Genomic DNA, 15,669 nt, shown 5'->3' on the forward strand with positions numbered 1-15,669 from the left:
TTTTCATTTTCTACAAATGTAAGATTAGGTTGCTTTCAATTTTTTTCTTCTATAAATAATGCTTTCATGTGCATTTTTGTACGTGTCTCTAAGCACACAAGGGGAAACTTTTGGGGCGGGGGAGAGGGCAAGCGGGGGACAGGCTCTGCACTGACAGGCTGAAGCAAGGAGCCTGATGCAGGGCTTGAGCTCATGAACTGCGAGATTATGACCTGAGCTGAAGTCGGGTGTTCAACTGACTAAGCCACCCAGGTGCCCCACAAGGGGGAACATTTTTAATGCTATCTACCTAAAAATAAAATTATTAGATTAAAAATATACTTACGATAATTTTACTACAAATTGCCAAACTGCTCTGTATAATAATTTATATCCAACTAGCAAAGTATGAGTCAAGATATTTCTACTTGTTCATCGACATTTTGTTAGACTTGTAAATGTTTACTAATGAGATAGTTATAACTTCATATCTCATCAAATTATAACTTTAATTAATCTGGGGGCACCTGGGAGGCTCAGTCAGTTAAACCTCTGACTCTTGATTTCAGTTTAGGTCATGATCTCATTGTTGTGAGGTCAAGCCCTACACAGACTCTGTGCTGACAGTATGGAGCCTGCTTGGGATTCTCTCTCTCCCCCTCTCTCTTTACACTTCCCCTGCTCATGTTCTCTCTCTTTCTCAAAATAAATAAATAAACCTTAAAAATAATTGGAATTCCTAAATGTCCATCAACTGATGAATGGATAAAGAAATTGTGGTTTATATACACAATGGAGTACTACATGGCAATGAGAAAGAATGAAATATGGCCCTTTGTAGCAACGTGGATGGAACTGGAGAGTGTGATGCTAAGTGAAATAAGCCATACAGAGAAAGACAGATACCATACGTTTTCACTCTTATGTGGATCCTGAGAAACTTAACAGAAACCCATGGGGGAGGGGAAGGAAAAAAAAAAAGAGGTAAGAGTGGGAGAGAGCCAAAGCATAAGAGACTCTTAAAAACTGAAAAAAAAAAAAAAAAAAAAAGAAGATGTGGTTTATATATATAATGGACTACTACTTGGCAATGAAAAAGAATGAAATCCTGCCATTTGCAACAATGTGGATAGAACTGGAGGGGATTATGCTAGGTGAAATAAGTTAGTCATAGAAAGACAGATATCATATGTTTTCACTCATATGTGGAACTTAAGAAACTTAACAGAATACCATGGGGGAAGGGAAGGAGAAAAAATAGTTTCAAACAGAGAGGAAGGCAAACACATAAGAGACTCTTAAGTACAGAGAACAAACCGAGGGTTTATTTGGGGGGCTGGGGGGGGGGGTGGGAGACAGGAAAATGGGTGATGGGCATTGAGGAGGGCACTTGTTGGGATGAGCACTGGGTGTTGTGTGTAAGCGATGAATCATGGGAATCTACCCCCGAAACCAAGAGCACACTATATTCAATGTATGTTACCTAACTTGACAATAAATTATATTAAAAAAAAAAAAAAAAAAAAAAAAAAAAAGAGAACAAACTGAGCGTTGATGGGGGGTGAGAGGGAGGGGAGAGTGGGTGATGGGTATTGAGGAGGGCACCTTTTGGGATGAGCACTGGGTGTTTTATGGAAACCAATCTGACAATAAATTTCATATATTGAAAAAAAATAATTGGAATTAATCTGTTTATTAGTAAGATTGGTCCTCATAATTACTGGCTATTGAATTTCCTTTCTTATAAAATTTTTGTTCATATTATTTGACCATTCTACTACTGCTTTTGCTCCTGAGAGCTTCTTATAGATTTGTTACAGTTTTTAATATATTCTGGATATTAATGCATCACCAGTTGCATGCATTGCTCATACCTGCATTTTTATTTTTATGCTATTCTTTCCAAAGAGAAGCTTTAAATTTTAGTTTATTAGTCTTTTTCTTTATGATTTGTTTTCTGTGTATTTTGAAACACTTATTATGAAACCCTTCCATACCCCACCTTCATGAAAATATTATCTTATATTTCCCTAAAATTTTGAAAGATTTTATTTTATGTTGGGGTTATTAATCCATCTTGATTTGAATTTCGCATACAGTATGCACCAGGTAATTAATTTTATTTTTCCATAGAGACAGTCAAGCATTACAGCAGTATTAATAAAGTAGTTTACCATTATACATCTTGGCTGATAGGTTATTTCATTTGTATAAGAAATTCTCAAGTATAAATTATGTTTCTCCATTAAGTTATTGAATACCTTACACTAAATCTATCCTTTGATTATATATTTTATTGTTCTTGTGAATGGCATCTTATTACTATTTTAATTTTAATGGGATTTGCTATTTATATTTTTTGTGCTTAATTTGCATTCAGAAAGCTATCAGTGCTATTAAAAATTTCTTCCTGAAGTACATTCTATAATAATACAGTGAGGATCTGTGAGTGGCAAATTATCTTAATCTTTGACTGAAAATGCCCTAATTTCATCCTTATTCTTGCATTGTATTTTATCCATGTATAGAAGTCTTGGTTGATAAGATTTTTACCTTCAGCACTGTTGGGATATCATTCTATAATTTTTTGGGTTTTATTTTGGTTATTGAGAGGCTGCTGCCAATCAAATTTGTTTTCTTTGTTGGTTATGTGACCTTTCTTTCTGGTAGCATTTATGTTTTTCTTTTACTCTTTATCTTCTTGATATATGTAATTTCATTAAAATATGGTCAAAGTTAAATTTCTTTTTAATTATTATGCCCAGGAATTTTTAGCTCCTTTATTTTTAGGATTCATACCTTTTATTAATAGTGGAAAATTCTGTCATTATTTTGAAAATTATGATCTTTGCCCATTCTGTCATTCTCTCCTTCTGAAATTTCTATTTTGATATGGTAGGTCTTTTCATCCTTTCTTCAATGTTTTGAATCCCTTTTTCATATTTTTCATCTCTTCAACTTCTTATGTTGTATTCTGAGTAATTTCCTCAGATATTTCTTCTAATACATTATCTCTTCAGCTATATTTAATCTTTTAAACCAATCTACATAGTGTGCTAAGGTTTTTATTTCTGCAACTACTTGTTGGATTTCTGGAATTTCTCTTTATATTTTCTCAGAATCTGTCGACTATTTTAAAAATTTATATTTTATTTATTTATTTACACTATTTATGTATTATTGTGGCTTGTATTACTTTATTTATCTTCAGTTATTTTAAACATTCTTCCTTTTGAGGTTCTCATAATATTGTTTGATGATATCAAGCTCAAGGGATGCTAACCCTCCTATTTGTTGTTGTTGTTTCTGCTGACTCTTGCTCATGAGGAACTTTGTGCATTTTTGATCACACGCTTATCTTCAGTAGAGAGTTTTTCCTCTAGCAAATCCATAAAATTTGAACTGTAAATTTCTCTGCAGAGAATAGTTTGCATTTACTTCACTGGGAAATAAGCTAAGAAGAGTCTATATATTGATTTCTCAGTTTGAGGATTCCTCAAACTGAGGTAGTACAGTAAATTTTACTTTTTATTCTACCTAGAATCCTATAGCTTCCATGTTCCAGTGGTTGGAGGTTTAAAAACATCACCCTTGGTGAAAAGTCTTTAGAAAAAAATCTCATCACTATCATTTTACTATTTGGAAACACAAAGCCATAGCTCTTGTTCCTACTGGGCTTATTACTTATTACTTCAGGTTTTAGCATTAGGTCTTATATCCATGTCCACATTTTTCCTAAGTCTACTCTGGTGACAACCCCTGAGCTTATATTAACTAATTTTCTGTTTACTTGACTTCTGTCACTTGAGGTTACTCTTTTCTTTCCTTTAGACTCTTCCATATATTTCAAATTTTGCTTTGTTTTAATTCAGCATTTCTATATGATGTTATCAGAGAGGTTCAGTATTAAGCCAGTGTTAATGCATTCTATTAATGCATACTATTCTAAACAGAATAGTACTCAGAGCAAAGCATGTGTAATTTCTATATTTAGAAAGCTACTGACTGCTCCTTTGTGGGCTACTATGGTCAATTTTTGTAAATTATACCTGGATTATTTAAAACAAAGAGAAAATCTCTTACATTAATAGTTTATTTAATCAAGTTTGGTATGCTTCTCCAATTCAATTTTGTAACTTTATACTTGATTTGCTGGGCTAAGTATTATGTAAAATTCACTTACCAATATTACCATACTGATGTTTATTTCTCCTTGTATTTTCAACAGCTTTTGTTTTATACTTTATTAGTATGTCTTATTGAATGTTTTCTTAGTAAAAAGTTACCTGTATGTGCCATTTCTTCTTAAAACCTTATATTCAAATTTGACTCATTCTAATATTCTGATCCCTTCTTTCTTTGTGCTTGCATTTGTTGGGTAGATCTTTAAATACCTTAAAGATCCCAAGTCAAAACTGTGTCTCTTATAGACATCATACGATTCCATCTGTTTTTTGGACCCTAACTGATACGAACATATATTATTTGCATGTTTGCTATTGTTATGGCAGATGTTTGGGTCTTTTGTCATTTACTTTATGCTTAATGGCTTGGCTTCTAAAATTTTTCACTGCTATTTCCTTTGATATATAATTGTTATTTATTTGATTTCTTCACTCTGATAATTTAGAAGAAATATGTGCTATATTTTTATATATTTCAATAATAAATGTATACCAATATTTCTGAATTAGTAAATTTAAAAACCTAAACAATATGTGATGTCTCCCTGTATATATATTTATAGAGGTTATAGATTAACAACTTTTATATATCCTTGACTATTTTTCTAGTCAGATACAATTCTTTTTCAATTAATGCTGATAACTTATATTTTCCCTCAAATTAAATAATTTCTTAATATTTCCTTTTGTATTTTATGTATCGGTAGGGTTTTGTCTTCTTGATTAGACTTGCATAGGGATCTATTTTGTTGCCTTTACTATTGTTTCACCATAAAACTCCAATTCCTAGGTTTATCATTTAAGTTTACAGCTTTTCCTTTAAAAATGTATTATATTATTTTCTCCTTCTATTTATGTATTTTATTCTTCTTGCTTTCCTTATGTTTGTATGCTTGTTCTTTCAACTTCTTCAGTTCTTATGCATATTTTATTAAAGGCTATAAATGCACTTCAGAACAGCTTTGTCCTCAGTCTCCCGATTTTGATACATATTGATCTTATTGTTGGCACAGATATTTTGTTTTATTTATTTTATTTCTTTAATATAATTTATTGTCAGATTGGTTTCCATACAATACCCAGTGCTCATCCCAACAAGTGCCCTCCTCCCTGTCCATCACCCACTTCCCCTCTCTCCCACCCCTCATCTACCCTTAGTTTGTTCTCAGTCCTTGAGAGTCTTTTATGGTTTGCCTCCCTCCCTCTCTGTAACTTTTTTTCCCCTCCCCCATGAGAGGGGGAGACCTTCCCCTCCCCCATGGTCTTCTGTTAAGTTTCTCAAGATCCACATATGAGTGAAAACATATGGTATCTGTCTTTCTCTGCCTGACTTATTTCACTTAACATAATACCCTCCAGTTCCATCCACATTGCAGCAAATGGCCATATTTCATTCTTTCTCATTGCCAAGTAGTATTCCATTGTATATATAACCCACATCTTCTTTACCCATTCGTCAGTTGATGGACATTTAGGCTCTTTCCATAATTTGGCTATTGTTTAAAGTGCTGCTACACACATTGGGGTACATGTGCCCCTATGCATCAGCACTCCTGTATCCTTTGGGTAGATACCTAGCAGTCGCACAGATATTTTAAATATCCTCTTTGGCCAAAGAGTTATTAAAAATAATCTTTTGAGGGGTGACTGGGTGGCTCAGTTGATTATGCGTCCGACTTTGGCTCAGGTCATGATCTCACAGTTAGAGCCCTGAGTGGGGTTCCGTGCTGACAGCTCAGATATGGGAGCCTGCTTCAGATTCTGTGTCTCCCTCTCTCTGCTCCTCCCCTGCTCACGCTCTATCTCTTTCTTAAAAACAAATAAACATTTCAAAAAATTAAAAAATACTATGTTTACCTTTCATTAAATTTGCTTATTAAAAACATCTTCTTGGGAACCTGGGTGGCTCAGTCAGTTAAGCCTCCAACTTCAGCTCAGGTTTTGATCTCACAGTTCCTGAGTTCGAGCCCTGCATCTAGGAATCCTCTGTCTCCCTCTGTCTCTGCCCCTTCCCCGCTCATGCACATGAGTGCACATATGTGCGTGCGCTCTCTCTCAAAAATAAATAAGCATATTTTTAAAAGTTAAAAAGAATTAAAAACATCCTGTTCTTAAGTACAATTTATTGTTTATGGTTAGAATATACAATCTACTCACAATTTTTGTTTTGTGGAATTCGTAAAAGTTTGTCAACATTTTAAGATCATCTGAAAACATTGTCTATTCTGTTTGTAGGTTAGAGTCTTTTTTATTTCTAGCAATCTACATTAACGAAGATTGTGTAAGTGCTTTAAAAAATCTGTATTGGCATGGGGCTCAGTTGGTTAAGGTCATGATCTCATGGTTTGTGGATTCAAGTCCCGCATCGGGCTCTGTGCTGAACTCTTGCTCAGAGCCTGGAGACTGCTTCAGATTCTGTGTCTCCTTCTCTCTCTGCCCCTCCTCCGTTCACACTCTGTCTCACCCTGTCTCTCAAAAATAAATAAATAAATGTAAAAAAGATTAAATATTAAAAAATCTGTATTGGCTTAACTGAAATAATAAACTTCGTTTCTTGTTCCTGCAATAGTCTAAGGTGGCTATAACTGGTCTGGTGATCTGCTCCGATGATTTAGGGATCCAGTCTCCTTTTGCCTTCCTAGGGCACTACTACTCAAAGTGTAGCAATGTACAAATTGTTATCTGTCAGCAATAAAATAAGCAGCTCATAGCAGAATATAAATCAACCGCATTACTTAATACGGTGTTTAATTCAGTTGATATATTGTTCATAGCCAAACTTTTCTCCATGAAGGATGCAGTGCCTGCTTTAGGGCCTGAGAGTGCTCTACTGTATCTTCTATATCTTATTAGTAGGCCAGGAAAAGAGACAGCAGAGAGAATTGTTAGGAGACTGCTTTTGGTAGTAGCCATGCCTAGAAGTGGCATATATCATTCTGCCCACATCTCACTGATCACAATTCACATGACTTCGTGCAACTATAAGAGAAGCTGGAAAAATATAGGATGGCTAAGTGCCCAAGAAGAAGAAAAAATGGTTTTGTGAACACAGTAGTATCTGCTACAACTTTTTCTGTATTTTCCATTCTCCGTGCTCATCATAGGAATATCTGCAACACTTTTTGTTCTCAATCCATTACTAACAACCACATATATATGCATTTCTTCTTACCCAAGACATAAGGATGACTTTCAATCAATACTTATTTTAAGACACAATATTGGGCTTTGTTTTTCTATTTTCTTCATTTGACCTATAAATAAGCTTTTTCCCTCAGTTTATGCATACTTTTTAACAGACATCATTAGGTTGGTTCTCTGCCAACAGTAAATAACAGAACTAGCTGTGTCCATCCTGCCTTGAAGACTTTTTCCAGTTCTGATCACATGTCACACTATTGCTGTTGGTACATTTTAGAAACATACATGAATCAGATGCTTGGCCAGTATTATTTTCTAAACTCTTCAACTTGTCAGAGGCTTCTGAATGGCACAAATAAAATTTTTAAATTCTAATCTCACCATGACTTGTATTGTTAGTCCCACTTTACACAAAATTGTGTAGTTTTCTCTACATATTCAGAACTTGGGGGTTATAAAAGATTTCTTGATTTTTTTATTATAGGGCTAACTTTTCTGGAAGAGAAAATTTTGTTCACTCTTTCAGACAAATGGTTTAATTTTTTCCCTTTTAATGACCCAATATGGATCTTCCACAGCAACTTGAAGAATGTATTTTAAAACTCATGATTCTTGAAGAACCACCCTAAATCTTAAAGCACAAAGACAAACCAGAGATTTCTGGAATCTCTGTGATAACTCAGCTTAAATCCAGGAAATATAAATGTAAAAACTAATGGGCCATAAAGATCTGAGGAAGTAAGTTTATTACAATCAGACTTGCAAGAGTGACTAATTTATCTCTCAGTTCAGTTCAAGCAATTGTATGTTTACTTTATGCTTGGTAGCCTATTTTGAAAAATAATTGTAATAATTTGTCCAACTTGCTTTGCTGCAATGTAGTGTGTTTTAACTTGGTATGCTTTGTTTGAGCAGCTTTGTCAATAATGCAAATTTCTGATTTGTGGCAGAATGTGTGTGGTAACAGCAAAACCCAGACCTGGTTTCTATAGAAGGTGGGGTGAAGTTCATATACTTACCTATTTGGAAAGCTATAAAAAAGACAAAGTAATTACTCTATGGCATCTGAAAGGCTGAAACTTGAGTTCTATATATTGCACATTTTAAAAAGTGTGGATCATTTCTATTATTTTTTTCTGTAAAACTTGACTAGGATATCTGTATTTGGGTACCAATCATTGGTCCTTTGCTGTCATTACTTAGTAATCTTAACATCATGTTTTTAAATGTCAGATTCATCCTATCCAATAGTATGGGTTTTTCCTTTTTTTGCAGTACTTGGGACTATTTCAGAGTTATTATAAGAACTCATTTTTCACTGGATTAGCACTGTGGCTCTCTGATGATCAATGTACGTTTTACAACCTTGTATTCATTTTATTGTCCATATCACTTTTAAAACGTAGCGATGATGGATTAGTTAGTGTCATGAACTTGAGTTCATTTTGTTCAGCAAGAATTTTCCAACTTTTTAGCCCTCCTCTTTATTAAAAAAAATTAACGTTTACTTACTATTGTGAGACAGAGAGAGAGAGAGACAGAGCATGAGCAGGGGAGGGGCAGAGAGAGAGGGAGACACAGAATCTAAAGCAGGCTCCAGGCTCTGAGCTGCCAGCACAGACCCCGACACAGGGCTTGAACCCATGATCTGTGAGATTGTGACCTGAGCCAAAGTCAGAAGCTTAACCAACTGAGCCACCCTGGCACCCCTAGCCCTCTTCTTTAAAAAGCAACACCTTCTTTCCCATAAATAGCAATCTTTGGTAGCCATGCCTTTTCATGCTCACCTCAGAAACTTGATTGGAAGGCAATTCTGTGTAGTTGGTCAAATTTCTGGATCACTAAGGGATGAACAGAACTTAGTCCTGTGCTACCATGGTAGACTGTGATGACAATACATTGGTACCTAGCACATTTAATCTCAGAAATATTTTCATATTTTTGTTTATATTTGGTATTAGTACATGGACAAATGTTTTATTCTTTTGTTGGCTTTCTCTTTAGGTTTTCATAATCTATGTTTGAAAGGGGCTGAGAAAACTCTGCAAGACAACTTTGATACTAAAAAACAATGGAGCACTGTAATATTTGTCATTGTCATTTCTAATTGGTTTCATTTATACTATAGCAAGACCTAGTTTGATTTTAAGAGAGCTTATTTTCTCTATGTAGAGCATTGTATAGCAGCTAGCATACCATTTGTTATGTAGTAGATATAAAATTAAATATATTTCTAACCTTACTTGTGGGCGAAGGATAGTCTTATTTTAGACAGCAGTCAGTAAGTTCTGATGCCTTCATTCAGAAGTGATGACAGAATTTCCATACCTCATAAAGAATGCTCAGGAATGCTAAGAGATAGCCTCAAGGGAACTGGGGTATGTGTGTGTATAGGGAGGCTCTGTACAGCTCAGTGACATATGGCCACAGGGTATAATAGAAACAATGTTGAGTCAGCAGGACTGGGTGGCAATGCGAGGATTCTGTCTCAGCCCCTTGAGTTCAACTCTGACCTGGGGAGGCAGGACTAGGTTGTCACTGAGAGTACTTTCTATCTCTACAATCATTCAATTTATGACAGGCCCCTGAAATGTGTCATTTCTAAAGCTAGATATATCTCAGTCCAGTTCTAAATTATGCCAAATGCTCTAAATTAAAACATTTAATTAACAAAATCACTAGGTGTTGCATGCATTCGTTATTAAATATCTGATCTACTCATAATCACTGAGTATCCTCTGGTGAAGAGTCAGCCTTTCTAAACTGCCTCACTCACAAAGGCTGATAATCTTTCCCTTATAGAGGCAGTTGGCACCATTGGGTACTTTTGATTTTCTATTCTGACTTTACTAATGTTTCTGTGATACTGATGAACATCCTGGATTTCTATCTCCTTAAAGAGCTACACTGGATATTAGTTGCATTTTTCTTGAGACTTGTAGCTTATTCTTATATTAAAGCTAATCATTGGGGTATAAATAATATACAAACATACATCCCTTCAGATGTTTCTATAATGTCCATTCCTCCTTTCTCTCATTGCTGACCTCATCCTTAAGTCTGAAAACCTTTTCTGATCTATTTCCTGCCTTTGAGAAACTTAAAGTCATGCAGTCATTTGTAGGTGCCTATCCTATTCTTAAAACATAACTCTGAAATTGCTGGTGAAATTGCTGGTTCATACCAAAAAAGGAGACTTTAATTCATTTCCCTGAAAAGTTGCCATATCCTTTTCTCTCCCCTTCTTACCTTACAGAGATATCTCTCTCCTCTGACTTTTTCCTCATCCCAACCACCTGAGCGACCCCCCTTCAACTTCCCCTCCCCCTCTGCCACACATAATCTTTCAGGTACCAATGCGACAAAGAGCTCCCGTGTGTTAACTGACAACTGTGATGAATTCATAGTGACCGACCATCAGACATATGTGGTAAGGGATGAAAAGTTTGCATCCAGTCTCCTTGGAAAGGTGTTCTTAGGTCAGTAGTTGTTTGCTGCGGGCATGGGATGACTAACTGAAGGCAACGAGATGTGTATTCAGAGTCTCCTTATTCTGTTTGAGGACCACTCACTGTGGACAGTCCAGTCTGAGCGCCTTAGAAGCAATGAAGTATTACGTGATGTAATATATTATTTTCATTATCCTTCCTCTTTTATAATATGCAAGGTCTATTTATAGGTGAACTGAAAGATTTTACTGATGATACTTCACAGTATAGGTATTGTACCTTTCATCTTGTTTTCAGTTGTGTAAGAAACACAACGAGTAACTTGAACAGCATCTGTCCATTTGTGAGGAGGATGCATCTGACTAATGAATGAGTCAATTACTCTGAGGATATTTCCTCACGTTGAGATGCTGTGACTCTAGGACAAATTTGGAGATACATTTCAACCATTATCTAAACGCAATGCTACTTGCAGAACAAGGGTCTGCAAACATTCTTTTGTGCAGGGGCTGATAATAAGTATTTTCAGCTTTGTGGGCCATTTAAGAGATCTTGGTTGCACATTATTCTTTTTTTAAAAATCCTTTAAAAATGGAAAAAGTGCTAGCACACGGTTCTTACAAAGTTTACCAACTTTTTGTTTAGATTGCAAACATCAGAGAAACTGCGGTACATAGAACTTTATGAGCTTGCCCCCTTAGACAACAATATTCTCAGTAAAATGGACTAAACTTCAATATAACAATTATAAAATTAAAATGCAATCCTAAGACAACGAGATGTATTTTCCATTATCACATATCTTATGGTTAACAAAGTTTTGATTTTTGTCCTCTACATAAGTAATATAAGGAGAATATATAACAATAAAAAATGAAAAAAAAAACTACTTAAAAATATTCCTATCTGGACAAGTTCCAGAAGGCTAGGAGTTTTAAATCACAAAGTAAAAATGATCATCTTCAGTGTAACCCAACTTACTCTTTACTTGAAACTCATCATTGTCTTCATGCCTATGCCATCTCACTATATACGTCCATTTGCGACCAAAAGAAATTTATTAAAAATTCCATTCTGAGCATAAAAAACATCTAGCACATATCAGATCAACATTCAAAATGCTGATGGTTAGTGATGAGAATCAGACACCATATAGAAGTATTCCCTTTGTAGACATCAAAGAGAGTCTTTTTATCTAGGGAAGGACACACAACAGACGCTTTCAGAAGCACTATGATTAGTTGGTAGAGCCTGAGTATTCATTACATGTGACCTAAACAAATAGAAATGGCTTGGCTTTTAGCTGATTTTGTCATGATGTCCAATCATTCATAATTGTGAATAAAGAGGATGCACTACTGTAAATCATACATTAACTGAATACAGGTGACCAATTGGAAAATAACTCACTTTTTGTCTTTTCTGAAATTCTGCTTCCTCATATATGGTGCTGATATACTGGTAAATAATTTAGTGATTCTGAAACAAACAAAAAATTATTGGGTTAAGCCTTCTCAATGCTAAGAAAGAAGGTCTTTTTTAGATTAGCAGAATGTTCATAGAGGACAACTATAATTTTTCTGTGTAGCATAAGTAAGGCTAAGAAACATTTATCACTGAATTTCTCAAACCATTTTGTGCTGGAAAGCCTTATCAATCATTTGAGTATATGGCATTATTTTTGTTTTACTTCTTTTTTCCATATATATATATAAAACAACCTATAAGTAACCTGAGTGAAGATTCAACATGAGTCACAAATACACATTCCATAACAGGAACTGCACAATATCATTTAAAAGCTTCTGAACAGAAAGTTTCTATTACATTTTTGTGCTCCAAAGGAAACCCAATGTCCTCATATCTCAAAAATCTTTTGGAGAGAACTTGTGATTTAAGCAAGTGGAAAAAAATCAATTGCATATTCTCTCTTCTAAGGGAGTATTTTACTTAATGCGTTCAATATTATTAATTTCTTCTCAATTATGAATTGCTCTATTTGTGAAAATTACTTTGGGCCAAATAGTAAAGTAAGTGCTTAATATGGAAAGGCAAATAAATGGGTTTCAGTCTCATTAATTTTTTGTTTTCTTTTATTTCATAAAATGTATTTCCATTCAGCAAATTTTAATTACTCACCAATTGTATGTAAAGTCCTAGGTTATAATAGGTATATTATGGGATACCAAGATGGATCAAGGATGGTCCTTGTTCTGAAAGTGCTTAGCTTTAGTGATTATGACAATCAAGACATCCAAAACAATATTAAAATAGGGAGACACAGCGGCGCCTGGGTGGCTCAGTTGGTTAAGTGTCCAACTTTGGCTCAGGTCATGATCTCATGGTTCGTGGGTTCGAGCCACGCATCGGGCTCTGTGCTGACAGCTCAGAGTCTGGAGCCTGCTTCAGATTCTGTGTCTCCCTCTCTTTCTTACCCTCCCCTGTCCCCTCTCTCTCTCTCTCTCTCAAAAGTAATAAAACATTAAAAAATAAAAGACAGAGACCTATTATATGAAATGTCATAAACGAAATAAAGCTGCTTTTACCCTGATTGTTCACACGGATATCCTGGTCTGTACAATGACTTGTCTAAATGTGTCCTTCATAGCTTTCTTGTTACATATGTGATGATAAGAAAGCTTACTCTTAAAATTAGTTGCTGATATATGAAGAAGAGGCAGGCACACAGATACATACAGAACAAGAAAGCTGAAAACTATAAATAGATTGTCAACAACTCTGAAGCTAATTATGAAAATGGAAAGTTAATAGAAATGCTTTGAACACATGCTAAATTTCTATGGTAAGTCATTCAATCTCTTTAAATATTTGCTAATGCTATAGTGCTTTTGTACAAGTTATTTTTATAGATCAAGAAATCTGTGATTCTCTTTTATTTAGAAATGATTTTCTATTCTGTAGCATGTGTAAGGTATGATTATACATTTTGAGAGCAATTGAAGCTCTACCTCGTCATTACAGTGAATCCTTCCAGACAGAACCATAAACAAACAGCCTAGTCCTCTGTGGGAGACAAGGATGTACACGTTTGATTAATGGTTGGCACGGATGACACCTGGAATCCAAACAGTTGGAGTCATACCTCAGGAAATGCTTCAAGGACATAAGGAAGCACCATCTGAAGCAACACAGATGCTGATAACAGAGAAATAGTTATATCCAGGATGAAAACTGTGAATAAAGGAAGCAACTGAACTTAAATAGAAACCAGAGGGCAGAATGCAGAGCAGGAAAGGGACGATGAAAGAACAAAAGCAGTGGGCCTGACAAGTGGCACCTGCTCTCATGAATCATACACCTTTTCCCCTCCTTTCGAGTCACTCTTGAGCTAGCTCCTCTTCAGTATTCCCTCCTCCAGATAGGGTCGCCGAGCCATTCTCTCCTTTAACATTTGTTCTTCCCTTATTTTAACTCTATCTCTGTGTCTTGCTCATTTAAACTTTCATTCTTCCTCCTTGCTTGCTTTCCCGCTCTACCCCTGTTCTTTTTTCCTGAAGGATAAGGTCCATCTTTCTAAGATTGAAAAATTACGGCTTCATTAAAAACTCTATATTTATTTCTGGACAATGGTATTTATACGGATAACATTTTAGTGAGTGAAGACTCACTTACGGAAAGGATCTATTACTGCAAGTCCCACGTGGCCACACTGGTCACAGTGGGATTTCCGAGGAAATAGAAGTCACAGTTGATCATCAAGTCTTATAAGTTCAGGTGTTTTTCTGAGGCTCAGTTGATTTATATCTAAAGTGGAGCTGATATTGCATTTTTGAGGGTGGAAATTTATCTCGCTGAGAGCTGAGATTCTGAAATGACTACTTATGAAGAAATTGCCTTATATCTATGTTCCTTAAAAAGTTTCTGTTCTTTTGATATGTTCTCAAAATTATGCTCTGATGTAGCCTGGACATGTATTTCCCAGTCCTGAAAGAAGATTTATATCAAAAGAAATAAAGGCACATGACCCTACTAATGATGGGTACTGAGAAAACAGACAATATAGTTATTTTATGTCTCTCAGCTAAGCTAGTGATTTAAAGGTAAAAGAAAAGCTTAAAGCAATTTTCTTTAGAACATAAAGACAGAGAAAAGTCCAGATGGACATAAACTATGCTCTTGGTGAAAGACACACAACTACAAATATTCATATTGCTGGTGAGTGGATGTACAGTATAGGTATTATCTCTTGTCGATCTCATGAGTAAAAAATGTAGCTTCTCTTTACAATAAAGTTAGGGAGAGACAGGACAATTCGTGTTAGTAAGGTGAAAAATCCTTTGCCAGTCAAAGGCTTTTTGGTAAGAGTTAAAGCTCATAGTAAATAAAGAATTCTGGAATCAACAGTGTGGACAGGCTTCAGGAAGACCCTACACTTAGCTTACTTTAGACTAGGGTCACTCTATTATTGCATTGATAATAGTGAAGCGTTTATGATTTTAACAACTACTTTTTCAAAAGTTATGTCATCTATACTTTAACATACAAATCATTGAGTTTAAGTCATGGTTCATTTTCTTAGTTAACCATCAGAGGTCATGCTCACTCATTGGATTATTATCCCTGGTGACAACATACTTTATAGTTACTGTACCAAGGGGAAACCAATTCACCTCCTAACTCCCCAAGCATTGGCTGTGCAAAACATAATTTATTTGTTCATCCTGATATTAACTTAACAAAAATTTTAGTTTATGCCCTCGGCGTTGGAGATGCAATAATAAACAAGAAAGACACAGTTTCTTCCCTTATAGAAAGGGAGAAAGAAAATTAAATTATAATGGATTCAAAGAAGGGTAATTCATAAAGAATACATAATTCTTCTTAGGATGGCCAGAGAAAGGGCTGGTGTTTTGGCAAAGCGTTGTGAAAAGATGCAATTAAAACTTTTTAAACAA

The 15,669-nt window shown here is 35.2% G+C and overlaps 1 long non-coding RNA gene across 1 annotated transcript in view; it reads right to left on the minus strand.

Annotated features, from left to right (window-relative positions):
• Window positions 1-12,272, minus strand: part of LOC125921232 (uncharacterized) — a 29,388-nt gene extending 17,116 nt beyond the window's left edge. The window contains exon 1 of the long non-coding RNA XR_007457348.1: window positions 12,164-12,272. This is a non-coding gene — a long non-coding RNA (uncharacterized LOC125921232). The remainder of the gene's footprint in view (window positions 1-12,163) is intronic.
• Between the last annotated feature and the right edge of the window lie 3,397 nt (window positions 12,273-15,669).

Source organism: Panthera uncia, chromosome C2 (genome assembly GCF_023721935.1).
Source record: "Panthera uncia isolate 11264 chromosome C2, Puncia_PCG_1.0, whole genome shotgun sequence".
Classification (NCBI taxonomy): Eukaryota; Metazoa; Chordata; class Mammalia; order Carnivora; family Felidae; genus Panthera; species Panthera uncia.